Here is a 16423-nt window from a genome sequence, read left to right as displayed (position 1 = left end):
AAAGGACCCCGTAGACATTAACATTTGAATTGAAATCCAGTTTCTATCCATATGTGCTATGGCGGACTACAATTGCACTCAGACGCACTTTCACTGCAGAAATTCTTGACCCAGACTTACAGTTGAAATAAGTATTGACCCAAATTCCCCAAGGAGTAAGTAAGCAGAACAAAGTGTCTCTGTTCACAATTTCATGATGCTGTATTTGCTATTTATTGTCTTAGTTGTGTTTTGTAAACCACTTTAGGTACACTGTGTTCAGGAAAGGCAGCATAGAAATGTAACACAACATAACCATAGGAAGCACCTCTCCCATTTACTGTTGTAAGACTTCCTGGTAGATAGCTTGCAGGAAGCTATTAAAATTTCTCTTTTTCTCCAGAAAGAAGGTAAGATACTGGTGTGCATGTAGATCCATGCTGTTAGAACTAGCAAATGGATGTTAAGCTACAGGATACCTGCTTGGTCTTCATTTATTTGAGACAAATTTATAGCCTATCAGTTGGAATAGCTTGTTGTAAGGGGTAACATAAAACACTGATATTAAAACAAGCAGTTAACTTAAGCACATTCAAACATAAACCTAAGTCATTCTCTCCAAAAGCCACGTAAAAAAAAAAAATGCTTTCAGTTTCTTGCAAAATGTCATCAACTGCATCTTGGTAAAGTATTCCACAGTAGGGGAGCCGTAATAGAAAAGGCCCGTGACCGAGTTTCAGATAGCTGAAAGCAGTTCATTCGCAGAAGTGGCATACGAAGACAGATATTCACCTGCATGCAAAAGCTTAGCTACCTCCTATCTTTTCAGCACAGCAACTAAATAATCAGAGGCCTCCTCATGCAAAACCTAAAAACCACGGTGAGAAATTTAAATTCTGCACTAGTTCTTGCCATGCTGGGATAATGTGATGGCAGCCCACACTCGCATTTAGAATTTTAAGAAGAGTTTAATCGTGCTGCATACCATGTAACACTTACAAAAAACTGCAAGCGTGCCTCCCGTTTTGCTAAGTCTTGGGATATGGTTGATAATGCAATTCAGAGAGCTTAAGCAGTGGCGTAGCTATGTGGGGCCACGGGGGCCTGGGCCTCCATAGATTTGGCCCTGGATCCCCCTGCCGATGACCCTCTCGACCCCCCCTCTGCCGTCGCCTACCTTTGCTGGTGGGGGACCCCAACCCCCGCCAGCCGAGGTCCTCTTCTTCCGGCGCAAGGCTTCGTTCTGTTTCTGTGAGTCTGATGTCCTGAACGTTGTACGAGAAAACACAAGGGCAGATGATCTGCAAACTCCAAGATGGAAAATATTATTGTGGGGTATTGGTGTCACATTTCATATTTTATATTTTTTTATATTCAATATTTATGTACATTTTAGTATTTCTACATTTAATGAATATGCACACAGCACAAATATATGTTTTTATTTATATGTCTTTTTAATGTCATACTATTTATTTTGTAGCCCCTGAAGCAGCCCTGTTGGGCGAAACACGGCCTGTGTCGGGCTGTTTTTACAAGTATATATTTTATATATATATAATAAAATACATTTTGTCTTTCAACGATCTGCACGCTGTACATGCAGGATGTCAGACTCACAGAAACAGATCGGCCGCTGGCTGATCTGCAAGGCTTCGTTCTGTTTCTGTGAGTCTAACGTCAGGATGTCAGATTCTCAGAAACAGATTGAAGCCTTGCGCCGGAAAAAGAGGACCTCGGCTAGTGGGGGTTGGGGTAGGCGACAGCGACGGTGGGAGGGGGGATCTAGAGGGTCATCGGCGGGGGGGGAAAGTTGTTGTTGGTGGTGGTAGTGGAGGCGGTGGCGGGGGGTGGCGCCGCCGAGTGGGGGCTAAAATGTGCCCCCTCACCTCGGGCTCTGGACCCCCCTCCTGCCGAAGTCTGGCTACGCCCCTGGGCTTAAGGCTTCCACCACAGGACCCTCCTTTTTGGTGAGACACATTTCTGCAACAAAGCTGCAGTCTACCTTAATACAATCGACCCAGATTTAATGGATTTTAGATTTAATGGACATATTGCCAGAGGCTATGCGTGTGTTATAAAGGCAGTGCTGCCTTTAGCTACTTGACAGTCACGGCCAAGATTTCAGCATTCTGAAGCAGCAGAGTTCCAAAACAAAACAATTAAAGTGTGTGTGTGTCTGTCTGTGTGTGTTTATTATTTGTTACATTTGTACCCCGCGCTTTCCCACTCATAGCAGGCTCAATGCGGCTTACATGGGGCAATGGAGGGTTAAGTGACTTGCCCAGAGTCAGTGTGTACAGTGATTTTTAATATGAAAATTAATTGTATTGCACTTCAGAATATATACGATTTATTTTGAGTTAACAGACAATTCGATTTAACAGAATCTCCTCCCTCCAATTAATCCATTAAATTGAGGGTTGACTGTTTCTCTAACCCTATTGGGTTAACCTGGCACCCACAGAGCTGCCAAAATGCATCAATCACGTTTCACAGGTGGCTTTTTTTAGGGAGGAAGACATGGAGACAACCACTTTCTTTTCAAAGTGCATTTGTTATGCTCAATTTTTGTTGTTAAATTATCACTGCTGTAGAAATCGAATTATATAAAGAAGCATCATTCACTATCATATTCTTTAAAGAATGTGAATTAAACAAATTAGATGGCAAAAAAAGAAACTTATAACATACAGTCCCATTTAAATTTTGAGATCTATTTGACAGAAGAACAAATATCACTGAACTAGAGCTATATAATCAGAACAGAAGATGAACCAGTTAGTCAGTCACAAAATACTCTGCTCAAAAAGCCCAATCAGAGGAGGAAATTTTAGTGAGCAATCTACGGGGCCCTTTTACTAAGGTGCGCCAAAATATGGCCTGTGCTGGTGTAGACTTGTGTATTGGGTGCGTGCAGGTCCATTTTTCAGCGAACCTGCAAAAAAAGGCCTTTTTTTGGGGGGGGGGGCGAAAATGAACATGCAGCGAAATGAAAATTGGCACGCATCCATTTTGAGCCCGAGACCTTACCGTCACCCATTCACTTAGTGGTAAAATCTCCTGTGTTAACCGGGCGATAATTGTCAGCGTGCGTACAATGCCAATTACCGCCCGGTTAGTGCCGCATGCTGGAAAATAAAATATATTTTCCAGTGCGCATAAGAAATGAAATTACTACCCAGGCCATGCGGTAGCCGGGTGGTAGTTTTGACTGGCATGCGTTGGGCACATGTAGGCACCTAAGGGGCTTAGTAAAAGGGCCCTCTAAAGAACTGAAAAGAGCGGTAGCAGCCCCAAACTCATTAAGAGGGATAAGTATCAAGGTCCATTATACAGCACTAACATTTGTTATTTGCCTCAATGCATGCTAAAGGGTACTAACCCATTATATTTGTATAACACACGTTTGAGTGACTGCTGGTTAAATATTTATTTATTTATTTATTGCCTTTGTATCCCACATTTTCCCAACTCTTTGCAGGCTCAATGTGGCTTTCACTGTATCAAGATAACATAGGCAGGCTGCACTCCCTCTCGCTCCAACCCTCGCTTTCCCCTGGCGTACTTGCTTGCACATGCCGTATGCGTCTGGCCCGGCATGACCGGCCATCCGCTTTTACATGTGGTATTCTGCTATCCCGGAATGGCCAGCCACCCGCTTGTACGTGCGATATGCGCTACCCTGGCATGGCCGACCACTCGCTTTTGTATGCAGTATGGCGGAGATGGAGGAGTAGAGCTAAATAAAGGTCGCCATATGCCCCTCGCCCTCTGGAGGCTGGACTGCCGACGCCTCACCCCATGGAGGCCGGACTGCTGGCGCCCAGGGAGGGAGGGCAGAAGTCTGCCCTCTGAGTTAGTGGGCCAAAGTACATAAGGTGGAGGCGTGAGGCCACGAGAGTACACCGCAAACGTATCAGCTCGAGGCAAGTAAACAAAAGAACGAAGTGGCAGACTATGTTATCAAACAGCGAAAGACGTGGAAGGCTATGAACCGTGTAGGCCGCGCTGTTAGTGGCTGCGGGGTGAGGCAGCATCGCGTGGAACTGGAGGGCACATTTATTATGTGGGAAAACAGCCAAATAATTTATTCCGTGCAAACCGTGATGTGAGCGCGAAATAGCCGACTAAGGGAAATCAGGCAAAGTAGAAAGGCGGCCTTAGAATCAGCTGATTGAATGGCCAGCCACAACCACTTGCAGCGGTGACGATTCAACATTGGCTGTTGGAACGAAGGAAGATCAGGGGCCTCGCGATGCCAGCCCAATTAAAAGGCGAGCAGCAAAGGAAATGTAAAATGGAGGAGCATACAGAAAGCGTGCAAAGAAAGGTAAGTTCGTAACTGCTCACCGTGGTCCCGTGTCGCTCAGTGCCTGTGATATTCGCTGCCGGCAAGGGGATCGGAGCGAGATGGCCGGCTATTGTGGAAAACGGTCAAAATTAAAAAGGTGCTCCACCGCTATCGCGTACAAGGAAAGGGAATTGGCCGGCTTTAGGAGAAACAGCCAAAATAAAAGGCGGCAGGAAAATCAGCTGATCCGATAGCCGGCGATTGCCACAATCAAAACTCCTGCACCGCTCGCTGCCGTCAAAGAGGCCCTCCGAGCCTCGTCGGCAGCTCTTATGCGGTGCATGGGACACGCTGCAGCCCCGCCCCTTCCGGCCTCCCAACCAACGGAAGGCAGGGTCTCCTGCCGCGTCATCCAGATTGTCGGTGGGGAACCGGAAGGGAAGGGTCACTCTGGCCAGGGAGCTGTTGTCCGGCAGCCGCCATGTTATGTGCGGCTGCTTGGCATGCTCCTCGCTGGCCTTCCTATAGTGGAAATATGTACGAAAATATATATTTAGTATTGCTTAAGAATCTTGGGTAGCATGATAATAGTAAAGCAGGATAGTAGAATAACAAGTAAGTGTCGTGAATCAGTTCTGGATATCTGTGTAAGGGTTCACATTTGTTGATCTTTGTGTTATGCCTTGTCAAAGAGATGGGTCTTCAGTAGTTTGCGGAAGTTAGTAATGAGATGTATAGCATTCAAATCTGCTCATTACTATGTAAATTCAATAACGCAGCTTGCGGTAAATATTGCAAACTGCATTATTCCTAGAAATAAAAGTTAGCTGTATTTTTCCAACCTAGGAGTATCGAGCTCAGAAGCGCATGGTTCGGGATAAGGTATCTTTCAAAGATATCACCAAAACAGGGAAGATAGGGTATCCTGATAGTGAGTTTGCAAAAGAGGCCATAGTAGATCAGGTATCCTTAAATAAAAATAAAAATCAGACAAAAGATTGCAAATTAATACTGTCAAGTACTGAGCTTGATGTAAATAGGAACAACAAACATAGTTTGAAATGTCTATATGCGAATGCCAGGAGCCTAAGAAATAAGATGGGAGAATATATTGCACTAAATGAAAAATTAGATATAATAAGCATCTCTGAGACCTGGTGAAAGGAAGATAACCAGTGGGACACTGTCATACCAGGGTACAAATGATATCGTAGTGATAGGGTGGATCAAATTGGTGGAGGGATAGCATTGTATATTAAGGACAGCCTTGAATCAAATAGATTGAAAATTCTGCAGGAAACAAAACACATCTTGGAATCACTATGGATTGAAATTCCATGTGTAATGGGGAAAAGGATAGTGATAGGAGTGTACTACCGTCCGCCTGGCCAGGATGAACAGACGTATGCAGAAATGTTAAAGGAAATTAGGAATGCAAACAAACTGGGCAACACGATAATAATGGGTGATTTCAATTACCCTGATATTGACTGCGTAAATGTAACAACAGGGCATGCTAGGGAAGTAAAATTCCTTGACAAAATCAAGGACTGCTTTATGGAGCAGCTGGTACAGAAGCCGACAAGAGAAGGGAAAATTCTAGACCTTAGTGGAGTGCATGAACTGGTGCAGGAGGTAATGGTGCTGGGGCCACTTGATAACAGTGATCATAATATGATCGGATTTGATATTAGCTTTGAAGTAAGTATACATAGGAAATCAAATACATTAGCGTTAGCATTTAACTTTAAAAAAGGGGACTATGACAAAATGAGAAGAACGGTGAAAAAAAAACTTAGAGGAGTGGCTGCGAGGGTCAAAATTTTACATCAGGTGTGGATGCTGTTCAAAAATCCCATCCTGGAAGCCCAGGCCAAATATATTCCACGTATTAAAAAAGGAGGACGGAAGACCAAACGGCAGCCGGTATGGTTAAAAAGTGAGATGAAGGAAGCTATTAGAGCTGAAAGAAAATCCTTCAGAAAATGGAAGAAGGAACCGACTGAAAATAACAAGAAACAGCATAAGGAATGTCAAGTCAAATGCAAAGTGCCGTGTCAGGTCATCAACGGAAGACTAATTTTCAAGTTTAACAATTAAAGGAACTGTGTCCCATTTTTGAAGGCTCTTGGTGCTTCTTTTTGTGTCTTGGACTTAGTTCTGTACTTTGGATCCTCTCTGTGCTGCTTTGTTTCCTCCTCCCTCTGCCCACTCAACCCAGCTCCTCCAGGCCCAATTGGTGGATTTCAGTACCACCTCCCTGGGCCCAACTCTACTGGGAGACTTTAACTTTCACTATGACAGACCTTCCTCCCCCTTCACCCATGACTCTATCTCATTCCTCTCTTATCTTAATCTTACCCAGCATGTCCTTGCTCCTACACATATAAATGGCCATACACTTGATCTTGTTCTTTCCCTTCCACACATGTCCTCCTCTCTACACGACTTCTCATCCCTCCCTCTGTCCTGGACTGATCTTTCATTAATCACTTTTACCTTCACAGCCACTGCCCAAAAGTTTACCCTTTAGGGACCTTAGTGCTGACACATACCAGTCCATATTACAAAATATCTCCCTTGAGGTTGATGACTTCTCAAGACTCCCATCGGATGACAGAGTTGACATGGAATACTTCACTTAATACTGTCCTCAACCAGCTTTCCCCTGTCCAAGTGTGGACTTCTACGTGTCCTGATTGACCTAAAAATCCCTGGTACATGCCCAAGCTCTGTCCCTTGAAATGGAAACTAAGATGGACAGCGCATCAATGGAGGCACCAGTTTACTCGGCAAGCACTGTCTGTCTTTAACCACCCAATCCTACAGAGCAGCCTTATTAACAACAAAGAATACTATACTAAAAAAAAATCACTAATGCACTCAATACTGCGACACTATATAAGGTCCTCAAATCTTTGATATCTCCCTCCATCCCTCAAAAGTCCATAGCCTCTCTTCCAAAAGTCCAAGACATAGAATACATTTTGAAAGTAAGATCAGTGCCTTACATGTCACCCTGGCAACCGTTCCCACTTCGACCCTTGCTGTTTTGGCTTCACCTGCACATCTGCCACACAGTTTACTTGGGAGTTTCACTATTCCCACACCCCACGTCCTGTCAACTGTTATTGGGACTATAAAACTGACAACTGCTGCACACGATACCCTGCCCTCCTGTCTAATCAAATAACATGGAATAACAGGAATAGCATGTATAAAATGTTTGTACGTTTGGAAAGCTCGCCAGGTGTCCTTGGCCTGGATTGGCCGCTGTCGTGGACAGGATGCTGGGCTCGATGGACCCTTGGTCTTTTCCCAGTGTGGCATTACTTATGTACTTATGACACTTAGAAAAGACTCTTAGATATTTCCTTCCCTTTATCTCATCAATGCTCACCTCTAGTCTATCCAACAGCTATGTTCCCCTTTATTGGAGGAACGCAATAATCAGACCTAAGACCACTCATTGATCTTAACAACTATCAGCAGATTGCTAATCTTCCTTTTTTAGCCAGGGTCACAAAATTAGTAGTCCACATTCGATTGACAGATTTTCTGGAGGAAACACATGCCATTCATCCACACCAGACTGGATTTCACCAGTACCATAGTACAGAAACGACTCTCCTTGGAATTACAACTTATATTTACTGCCAGCTTGACTGTGCCCAGTCTATCCTCCTTCTCTCTATCGACCTATCTGCAGCTTTCAATATGGTTGATCACAGTATCCTGCTTACCAGCAGATATGGCTAAGGAATGCTGCCCTCCTACCTCTCTAGTCAAAGCTATTCTATCAGATACAATACCGACATGTGTGTCTATTCCTCTCTCCTTGGGAGTCCCTCAAGGCTCCATTCTAGCCCCACTACTATTTAATATCTTCCTGGCAGCTCTCCTTACACTTCTCCATTCCCTGGACCTTATCTATGCTGATGATAAGGTTCTCTGCACCATTAATGCTACAAAAATCCTAAGTGTCATTATTGATACCTCACTTCCTTTCTGTTCTTACAGTGGGGGAAATAAGTATTTGATCCCTTGCTGATTTTGTAAGTGTGCCCACTGACAAAGACATGAGCAGCCCATAATTGAAGGGTAGGTTATTGGTAACAGTGAGAGATAGCACATCACAAATTAAATCCGGAAAATCACATTGTGGAAAGTATATGAATTTATTTGCATTCTGCAGAGGGAAATAAGTATTTGATCCCTCTGGCAAACAAGACCTAATACTTGGTGGCAAAACCCTTGTTGGCAAGCACAGCGGTCAGACGTCTTCTGTAGTTGATGATGAGGTTTGCACACATGTCAGGAGGAATTTTGGTCCACTCCTCTTTGCAGATCATCTCTAAATCATTAAGAGTTCTGGGCTGTCGCTTGGCAACTCGCAGCTTCAGCTCCCTCCATAAGTTTTCAATGGGATTAAGGTCTGGTGACTGGCTAGGCCACTCCATGACCCTAATGTGCTTCTTCCTGAGCCACTCCTTTGTTGCCTTGGCTGTATGTTTTGGGTCATTGTCGTGCTGGAAGACCCAGCCACGACCCATTTTTAAGGCCCTGGCGGAGGGAAGGAGGTTGTCACTCAGAATTGTATGGTACATGGCCCCATCCATTCTCCCATTGATGCGGTGAAGTAGTCCTGTGCCCTTAGCAGAGAAACACCCCCAAAACATAACATTTCCACCTCCATGCTTGACAGTGGGGACGGTGTTCTTTGGGTCATAGGCAGCATTTCTCTTCCTCCAAACACGGCGAGTTGAGTTCATGCCAAAGAGCTCAATTTTTGTCTCATCTGACCACAGCACCTTCTCCCAATCACTCTCGGCATCATCCAGGTGTTCACTGGCAAACTTCAGACGGGCCGTCACATGTGCCTTCCGGAGCAGGGGGACCTTGCGGGCACTGCAGGATTGCAATCCGTTATGTCGTAATGTGTTACCAATGGTTTTCGTGGTGACAGTGGTCCCAGCTGCCTTGAGATCATTGACAAGTTCCCCCCTTGTAGTTGTAGGCTGATTTCTAACCTTCCTCATGATCAAGGATACCCCACGAGGTGAGATTTTGCGTGGAGCCCCAGATCTTTGTCGATTGACAGTCATTTTGTACTTCTTCCATTTTCTTACTATGGCACCAACAGTTGTCTCCTTCTCGCCCAGCGTCTTACTGATGGTTTTGTAGCCCATTCCAGCCTTGTGCAGGTGTATGATCTTGTCCCTGACATCCTTAGACAGCTCCTTGCTCTTGGCCATTTTGTAGAGGTTAGAGTCTGACTGATTCACTGAGTCTGTGGACAGGTGTCTTTCATACAGGTGACCATTGCCGACAGCTGTCTGTCATGCAGGTAACGAGTTGATTTGGAGCATCTACCTGGTCTGTAGGGGCCAGATCTCTTACTGGTTGGTGGGGGATCAAATACTTATTTCCCTCTGCAGAATGCAAATAAATTCATATACTTTCCACAATGTGATTTTCCGGATTTAATTTGTGATGTGCTATCTCTCACTGTTACCAATAACCTACCCTTCAATTATGGGCTGCTCATGTCTTTGTCAGTGGGCACACTTACAAAATCAGCAAGGGATCAAATACTTATTTCCCCCACTGTAGCTCTCAGCTGTTGTCAAGCGCTCATTCTTTAAACTGTCTTATTCACTCTATTCAAAGATTGCTTGATCCCCTGCCATTAATACCCTCATCCACTCTTTAGTCAGCTAGATTATTGTAATGCTCTTTATAAGGGTCTTAAGGTTAAAGAGCTTTGCTGCCTACAGATCCTACAGAATACTGCTATTAAACTGATTACAGGACACAGAAAATATGTTCACGTAACCCCGCTTCTTAAATTTGCACACTGGCTCCCCCTGTCATATCATATTGATTTCAAGATACTGCTTTTAGTCTTCAAGATTTGCACTTCGGAAGAGCCCAAGTCTCTTGCTTGCCATCTCACCCCTTTTTGTCCTTCCAGTTCCTTTAGATCTTTGCAACAATGTCTACTTCAAACTCCCTCCATATGTGCACTCTCTCATGGCACCTTTAGGAGTGCCATCTTTTCTGTGTAAAGTCCTGAACTTTGGAACAGACTACCTCATTATTTAAGACTGTGCGCCTCCCTCCAGGAATTTGCCTCTACACTCAAGGTCTTTCTTTTTTTTGAGGCCTATGGCCAATAATTACCTTGCTGTGGGTACACCAGTAGTGAGCCAGAACTGCACATCCCCCTTCCTCATGTATCTTCCTCCTCCCCCCACTTTACTGTCAGTAATTGGATTTCAACCCCCTTCCCCTCTGTCTAATTTATGATCTTCTATTTAACTTTCTGTTTGATCTCTCTTGTTGACTTCACTATGTAAGCCACCTAGATAACATGTTTAATGGGTGGGGTAGAAGCCCCGAATAAACTTGGAAACTCTGGGAAATACATATGCACCTAATGATTATAATCATTCTTTACATTGTCGAAGCCATCTCAGGCAACGGTCAGTACCTAGTACTAATAGCAAGAGACTTTAATGGTGTATATGATCCTGTTCTGGATAGGTTGCATGTGGAAGGTCGAAGACTAATCTGGTAAAAGGCATCCCATATTTATGTAGGATGGAGGGGCGGAATTAATGGATGTAAAGAAAATGCTGTATCTGAGTAAGGGAGATTACATGCACCTTTTTCGGGCATACTCAACCTGGTCACAATTAGATTATAGTTGTGTGTCAGTGGAATGCACTGATAAGGTTGTTTCAGTGGTGACTGGACCAATGGAAGTGCATGTGGATGGAGAGAGAGTGACAGTTAGAGGTAAAGTGATCTTGGAGTTTCCTGCATACTTGGCAGAGGATTCTGACTTTCAAGTTTACTTAAAGAAGCAATGGGAAGAATATGTTTGATATTAATAGTAAACATAAAGATCAACCAATTTTATTTTGGGAGATGAGGAGAGCCATGATGAGAGAGGTGATCGCTTTGTGTATGGCAAGGATGCAACAGGCATATAGGATTACAGTAGTTTAGGACTCAGAAAAATTAATTGTTAAAAATGATTGCATGGAGCATGCAGATGAATTTGAGGGCATTATAGGCTGCCTTTGAATATACTCTTGCATCATAGCGCTACAATAGCACTGTAGTATCAAACACAAATTCTTATGCTATGGAAATAAGTCTGGGTGCCTATTGACACATGGTACAGACGTAGGAAGGTGCTAGGATAGGAGAGGGCTCTGAATAATGACAGTGGAAGTATATGCACTTTCTTTAGAGTCTTCTGCTCTCATTTGTATGAAGCAGAACAGTCTGATTTGTTTCACAGAGATGTGTTCCTTCTGCAAATGGACTTGCCTAGCCTCAACCAGGAACAGGTGCAGCAGCTTAATGCCCCAACCAGTTACCAGGACGAGGCACAGTGTATCAGACACAGTAAGTCCTATAAGACTCCTAGGCCAGATGGTTTTGGTTCTGAATTTTATAAGGCACTTCAACATCAAGTGGTGGCCCATTAGGGAGTGTTTCAGGAAGTTTTGCCTGTGGAGCGATTTTCTAGAGATATGAGCACCACACTTATAACAATATTACCTATGCCAGGCAAAACCCCTTCAAACTATCTTCTTATCACCCAATGTCCTTAGCCAAGCAGGATCTTAAGATGTTAGCATCAATTCTAGCCTCTTGGCTTTATGAGCTGATACCATAATTGATGTCAAAGAAACAAGCAGGTTTTGTTTGTGGAAGAGCAGCAACAACAAGCATCTGCAGGGTCTTGATGGCTCTAGGGCATAACATAGCAACAGTTCTAATATTCCACATATACCTGAAAAAGTTCAACGCAGATCACGTAGACATGAGACTGGACAATTATTCCAGGAATTACATTGCAAGCCTAATTTCAGAGTAACAGTAATGAACTTAGCTACTTTTTATAGAATTTTTCTGTAATGGTCTGAAATGCTTCCTTATCAATAAACATTTTGTCCATATTTAACTTTAGATAATATTCTTGTCTTGATGGAGAGGCACCTAAGTATGTGGAAGGGTTTGCCTCCTCTCCCTGATGAGTAGGGTGCAATTATTTAAAATGAAGGAAATTTCCCAATGGTTGTATATATTGCAACAAATGTCTATACTGTTGAAGAAGTTGGATGTAAAGAAGTTTGAGAGGTTAATGAACAGGTTTCTTTGGGCTGGCAAAAAAACCTAGACTTCTACTACTACTACTACTACTTAGCATTTCTATAGCGCTACAAGGCGTTCGCAGCACTGCACAAACTGACAGTACCCACCAAGAAGTATGAGGAGGATAGGCTACAGGCAGCGGACATTAATTTGTACAATTTGACCTGCATGATGATATATATTGGAGATGTGTTAGGTAGCATTTCATATTATCTTCCATAAATGTTAATGCTGTTTGGAATGAGACCTGTGCATGCAGCTGATGTACTTCATGCCAAGACGTGTGAGATTCCTGGTCAGGTTAAAACAATCCTATTATGGACAAATATATGCAAGGTATGGTAGGCTATATAGAGGCATATTTTCAAAGCACTTTGGGAGGCTAAGTTCCATAGGTTTCTATGGAACTTTGGGAGGCTAAGTGCTTTGAAAATGAGCCTGTGTGACAAGTATGGGTGGCAATGCAATGTTAACATTTTTCTTTCCCAACATGGTAACTTGGGATTTCTTCCAGTTTTGCGATCTACTGTATTTAGGAACTGGACTAGGAAGGGGGTGGGGATACTCAGCAACTTGAGATAGGAGCTGTAGAATCTTTCCAGAATTTAGAAAAGTTTGAACTATCCCCAAAGGAGTTCCTTGCTTATCTCCAAACCTATCACTATAAGAACATAAGAACAAAAGAATAGCTATACTGGGTAGCCCAGTATCCTGCTTCCAGCAGTGGCCAATTCAGGTCACAAGTACCTGGCAGAAACCCAATTAGTAGCACCATTTCATGCTACCAATACCAGGGCAAGCAGTGGTTTCCCCCATGTCCATCTCAATAACAGTATATGAACTTTTCCTCCAGGAACTAGTCCAAACCTTTTCTAAACTCAGATATGCTAACCGCCATTACCACATCCTCCAGCAATGAGTTTCAGAGCTTAACTATTATTTGAGTGAAAAAATATTTCCTCCTATTTGTTTTAAAAGTATTTCCATGCAATTTTATTGTGAGTCCCCTGGTCTTTGTACTTTTTGAATGAGTGAAAAATAAGAGTCACCTCCACCCACTTCACCATTCAGGATTTTGTAGATTTCAGTCATATCCCCCCTCAGCCATCTTTTTTCCAAGCTGAAGAGCCCTAACCTCTTTAGCCTTTCCTCATATGGGAGCAGTTCCATCCCCTCTATCATTTTGGTCACTCTTCTTTGAACCTTTTCTAGTTTCGCTATATCTTTCTTGAGATATGGCGACCACTGTATAGGGTCCCTGGTGAAAGAGACTTTGGAGGTGTTTCCTGGAGAGTGTCTTAAGGAAATTTTGGGAGTACTAGAGATAAGATGGGTATCTGCTTTAGTTTTGTGCATTATTTTAGGTCCACCCCAGATCTGAGAGCTATTTACCAATAGGTGTGGAGATGGCATGCAGACAGTATGAGGCAAGTGACATCTCAAGTGCTAATACGTAATTTCAGACTCATGGCAACAGTACTGGAGCGTATGAAGCTATGAGAGTTACATTTTACATTTTTATGGCACATATACTATATATCCACAGTAAATGAACCTTCAAGAAGGGACTAGTGACTACATATGTCTGTTCATAATGTAATAAGGAGAGTGGCTCATTTTTTACTTTGCCCTATCATAAGCTCTTTGAGGACAGAATACTGGTATATCTGGAGGAACTTACAGTGGGCTTATGTAGACAGTGGAGGTATTTCTCTTTGAGGTGACTCCTGAGACGGTGATAGTTCAGGGGCCCTTAAGGCTGTTCTATCTGAAGGCCTAGTGAAGGGTTGTCAGAATCATGCTCTACATTCACTCAGTGAAGGAATGATCTGCATGACCTGATAGAGATGCAGAGGTTGACAGTGAAAGCTCGGGGAGGGTTGCATTTGGGGGATTTTCTGTTACGGTGCCCCTTCCAGGCAAGAAGTGTAATTCAAAATATCTAGATGCTGAGGGAGGAGGGTAAGGTGGAGGGGTAGTGTAGTGTCTTTCTTACAGCATTGTCATTTGCTGGAGTGGAGGGGGTGGGAGAGGGAAATAGAGAAACTGTTGATTGTATGTACAATTGTTATATTCAGCAAATGTCTATGCTCTGGTTTTAATAAAAAAAAGATTGAACTAAATGTTCCTAAACATAAACCACCAAGTCCCCTCCCTGGAGGTCATACTGGAGTTTCACATTAGACAGATTTGAACCACTGCCAGCCACAGCTGGGCTATTGGCCAATTCGAAAGACTCCACCCTCTTCCCCCAAGATTAAGCCAGTAGTTCTAAAGTATATCTGTCATTCCTGTCAGAATCTAAACATACTACTTTGGGGTGTACCTATATCTTTCCAACCCCAACAGGCAGGAGTCACTAAGTCTGGTAACATCCCTAATGGCAACATTGCTTCCAGCAGGTCTTGAGCCTAATCCCTGAACTACTTCTCAGTTTGCAGTTAAACAATGCCAAGCTCTAACTGTGATTTTACTTTAGCTATGCCAATAACAGCACATAACATTTAGATGTGGAAAATGAAAATATACACATATTGGAAGAGCTACTTGTTAAGTATCAAATGATTGTTTTCTATTTTTGTCTGAAGTAGTGGTGCTTCACCCACTAAAAAGATTAAGAGTCCTTTTAGTAAGCTGTATTAGGTGCTAACGAATGCCTGTTACGTAGGAAAAAAAAGGCCTTCCATGGGACATGCTAATGCGTTCTCCATTAATTTTGGAATGTGCATGTGCTAATCACATGCTAATTATTTTTAGGATATTTTTTGAGGGGGTGTCTCAGGGGCACAGAATGGGCATTCCTGTGCTAACCAGTTGGCGTATCTACATTACCGCTTGCTAACTGGTTAGCACACTGATAATGCAGGAACCCTTGCCACGTGCAAAACGGAGGACAGCAGGTGTTCCCATGGTAATTATTTAAAAAATGGCCACAAGCTAATGGCAACATTAGCATAAGCAAACACCCACAGAAGGTGATCTCTGTAGATTTGAATAAAGACCTTGTTCAGGAAGACACTTATTGTGAGAGGATTTTTATTGGATCCACTGGTTTTTCGTTTAACATTAGCTTAAGGCCATTAATGGAAAAAAAATAGAAAATCTGGGATTTTATGGCCACAGTAAATATGGCCTTAACGCGTGGGGAAGACCTGTGTAAAGGGTCATGGTCTTGATATACTGCCTTTGTGTGATACAACCCAAGTGGTTTGCATATATTATAAACAGGTACTTTCACTTTCTTTAATGGGCTCACAATCTAAGTTTTGTACTTGGGGGAAATGGAGGGTTTTCGGCCCACTGCACTAACCATTAAGTTACTTCTTACACTAAGGCCAAATTTTATTGCAGCTTAGTAAAAGGCCCCTTAATTCACCTCAGGTTTATATCCATTTCTCAGAAAGGACCTCTGAATTGGTTTCAACTTCTACAGTCACTCAACATCTTCTACTGTTGCAGACCAATGAATAGAATATGTTAAATACAAATTAAGGATAAGGGAGTCTAATCCAGATATTTCCTCATTCTGAAGATGATGGGGGGGGGGGGGGGCAACTCATTTTAGATTTCAGGAACTTTGAACCTCTTTCTCCTCAAAGAAAAGTTCAAAATGAACATTCTTTCCTTCATTCTTCCCTGCCACCACCACCAGGCCTTCCCAGGTCTGCAGTAGCTTTGGCCATGGTAAAGACATCAGAAGGGCAAGTGGGTCTTTTTCTCTGCGTGCACTGTTCCAATGCAGGAAGTTTACATCAGAGGGGGTGGAATTGGCAGAAGTAACAGAGGTATGCACAGGGAAATAGTCCTGTACATCCTCCTGTTGACAATGCTACTGCCACTGATGAACCAGGATCACAGCAAGACAGTGATTAGGAGGGAAGACAGAAGAGAGACAGAAGGCAAGGCTGGGGGGGGGACAGAGAAAGAGAGATAGAGAGGGCCATTATGCTGGATGGGAGGGGGAAGACAGAGAGAGAG

Source organism: Microcaecilia unicolor, chromosome 1, assembly GCF_901765095.1.
Source record: "Microcaecilia unicolor chromosome 1, aMicUni1.1, whole genome shotgun sequence".
NCBI classification, from domain to species: domain Eukaryota; kingdom Metazoa; phylum Chordata; class Amphibia; order Gymnophiona; family Siphonopidae; genus Microcaecilia; species Microcaecilia unicolor.
This window is presented reverse-complemented; position numbering follows the sequence as displayed.